Raw genomic sequence first — 3,354 nt, 5'->3', positions numbered from 1 at the left:
CCTGGGGGCATTATTTTTAAACATGAAGAAAGAAAGAAAAGAAAGAAAGAAAGAAAGAAAGAAAGAAAGAAAGAAAGAAAGAAAGAAAGAAAGAAAGAAGAAAGAAAGAAAGAAGAAAGAAAGAAAGAGAAAGAAACATTGACAGATTCATATGAAAAATTAGAAACATACCTGCATATGTAAAAAAAATAACCAAAAAAGCAAGTCAAATGATAATTGGAAAAATATATTTTGAAATAAATAAAATAGATTAAGGATTGCTATCCTGAATATATAAATGGCTCACAAAGGTCAATTTGAAAATGGAAAATTGGGTAAAGTATTTGAACAACCAATTCATAAAAGAAAAAATATTAAATAACCAAGCAAAATGGACCCCCCCACATTTCTAATAATAACAATAAAAAAGTGTAAGTTAAAACAGGGATGTCCTTTTTCTTCACTTACCAACTTGTCGGAGTATGACACATCCTGTTGGTGGCCTGCCCAAAAGTCTGCTCAGCCTTCTTCCTCGCCCACAGACGCATCGTGATGTTTTCACACTGGGTAGAGGTCCAATGTGCTCAATGAAGGCCGTTCCAGTCCCTCGTTTAGGGGTAAACCTGAGGTCAATTTATGCTGTTGAAATAGAAGGCTAGGTCAGCTAGAAACCTGCCAAGGAGGACTTTCCTCCCTGGACTCCCAACATCGCTGGGCCATCCTGTGAGATTTCTCCTGTGCGTTCTCTTCCCCACTTTCCGAAACCCTGGACCACAACTTCATCCATAGCCTCTCAATTGTACATTCCCTTTCCCACCGCAGCTGGTGGCCTTGCCTCCTACCTGAATGAGAAACAGAAGCAATCAGAGAGACCACCACCATTTTCACAGCATCTAGTGTGTCAGCCTATTTGGATCACTGTTGCCCCTTATCCTGTCAGACTTTCAACCCTTCACTTCAACCCCTCTATGTCCTCAAGGAGTTACCTCCTGCATTCGTAATAATTTTTAAGCCAGGGGCCCCACATTTTTTATTTGGCTGGGTCCTGCCCATTATAGTCGTCTTGATGGCATGATTCCCCTGATCTGACTTTCTAGACACGGTGAAATGCTACTGACCGCAGATCAGAGGGGAACGGCTGTGGAGAAGGAGGAGGAAATTTTTTGAGCACTGAAGATGTTTTACATCATAGATCATGGTGTTGATGACACAATTGTGTTTTTAAAAACTAAATTGTAGATTCAAAATTGGAGGATTTTACTGTGTCTGAATTACAGTCAGTAAAGCTGACGCACACGTGTTTCATACAAAATAGTCACCAATGTCTTCCCTTCACATGTGCAGTGGAGCTCCACACCCCTCTCTCCCCTGCCGGGGGCCCAGGCTGGCCCAGGCTCTCTGCCTCATCTCCCCGCTGCGCTGTGGTTGGTCCCTCAGCCTTCTTGCCCTTTCTCATGTGGGGCCAGCTTATTCCTGCCTTAGGCCTTTGCACTAACTTAGCTACTTGTCTGCAAAATTCTTACCATCATCTTTGCATTTGATCTCAACCCAAGACTGGCAGCGAAGCTTTCTCCGACCATTCACGTGCGAGGAATCTCACACAACCACATCACCTTGTTTTCATTCTTTGCATAGCACCTCTCAGCCCTGCGTTTTCATTCTGTGCATTATTTCCTTCCTTTCCCCTGCAGCAGCCTGACCCCTCCTCGAGGCTGGGAACCCTCTCTGATGCTCACCACGGTACCCTTGGTGCCTAGGACAGCACCTGACATGTGCTGTGTGTCCTGTCACTGTTGGCTGAGCAAGTGAAACATCTGATTAAACATCACTTATTGGTATGGAAAGAGCTTCTTGATACATCATCAAGCAAAAAAGAGGAGCTATGAAAGGTTACGTAATGATGATCCCGTCATTTGTAGAAGTCATACATAAGGAAAAAGCCTGGAATATACTGCAGGTTGTGGTCCAGCTGCTCATTACACTGAAACCTGCTCCAGAAGAGGTGGCCTTGGCTGGCGGACAGGTATGCTGAGGGCGATGGTGGTCTGCAAGATTGTCCCCGTGAGTGATACCTGGGCTCGGATTCTGAGGGTCAGCCATTTCCCTCATTTGTTGCCTCTAAGTCTCAGTCTCTGTTGTTTGGAAACCCACACCCTACCCTCCTTTACCTCGGACTTGTGCCAACAGCATTACCTAGGACTCCCATAAACTTGCCCTAAAGCTCCCCCTCCGTCCCAGCTTCCCAAACCCCACGGGCCTTGAATCCTAAACAAAGGTTACTTAGCAGAGGATAGTTTCAGACTCCCAAGTTTTGCCTTCATGGCTCTTTACACAGGTTTTAATATCTGTTTCTAGATTATTTATTTGAAGTTCACTCTGGCTTCTTGATGTTTAGTTTCCTGTTCTTCTAATTTGGGCATTGTGACCTTGTGGTCTTGGGAGCAATCTGTTTCTGCAGCTTGGGGAGCAGGGCGGGAACTCATACAACTGGAAAATGAACTCTGTGCTAGGAGGGAGGTGAGTTCACTTTGGGGTTTCTTAAATTAAGATGAAGTTTTGAGTCCTTGGACTCCTTCAAAAAAGATTTCTATGGAAAATATTTCACATTTTGAGATGTGTAAGCCTGAGCTGCTCGTGGCTCACGCACTCTTGGATTACGCCAGGCGATAATTTGCCGCTAGTCCCCGTCTGTTTCATAGGCACATCGCTCATGACTTCATCCGAGCTACCGATGAAAGCTGTGCGACGCGACAGGGCCAGATACAGAGTCCGTCCACTAGAGAGGGGAAAATGTATTGTTGCTTAACTGTATTATACGGAGTCGTGTTTACCTCCTTTGTCTACGAGAACATCAGTAGATATTTTGTCCAATTGGCTTTCGGAAAATAAGATCCACTGGGTCTACGGCAATGTCTCTGTCAACCACAGCGATTCTCAGGCTGTCTTCCACGAAACCCCGAATTCTTGGGAAGGGTCTGGGGTCTGCTGGGGAGGAAGGCATGTACGGCTCTGCCTTTCCTACTTTCGATAAAATGACACCATCCTTACCTGTTTGAGAAATTGAAGTGCAGGATAAGATTCCACTTGTAAAGAGAATTCTTTGCCTTTAAAATGTTTGAAATCCCCTTTCTTCCCCCAAGGTAATGACCATTGCTAAAAATGGAGCTAAAATACTCCTTTTGCAACCAACTCCTTCTGTGTCCTTACAGTCCAGCTGTGGGTGTGTCTGGTCTATCGTCTAGACACGTTTCTAGGCTTTTATGGACTCTCGACAGTTACAATATGGGCCAGAGAAGATTCACTCTGGATTTTAAGAGGTACTACAGGACTTAAGAGTGTAGGTTCTGTGCTGAGGTCTCCTGGCTCACAGTTCCA

General features: G+C 44.7%; 1 long non-coding RNA gene across 1 annotated transcript in view; it reads right to left on the bottom strand.

The window, feature by feature from the left end:
- The window catches only part of LOC109490066, a 3,281-nt gene extending 402 nt beyond the window's left edge, over positions 1 to 2,879 (bottom strand). Inside the window, exons 1-2 of the long non-coding RNA XR_002143259.2 lie at positions 2,811 to 2,879; positions 448 to 618 (exon numbers count right to left, since the gene is read on the bottom strand). This is a non-coding gene — a long non-coding RNA (uncharacterized LOC109490066). The remainder of the gene's footprint in view (positions 1 to 447; positions 619 to 2,810) is intronic.
- Positions 2,880 to 3,354: the final 475 nt, after the last annotated feature.

The sequence above is a fragment of the Ailuropoda melanoleuca genome, chromosome 8 (genome assembly GCF_002007445.2).
Source record: "Ailuropoda melanoleuca isolate Jingjing chromosome 8, ASM200744v2, whole genome shotgun sequence".
Classification (NCBI taxonomy): Eukaryota; Metazoa; Chordata; class Mammalia; order Carnivora; family Ursidae; genus Ailuropoda; species Ailuropoda melanoleuca.
This window is presented reverse-complemented; position numbering and strand designations above follow the sequence as displayed.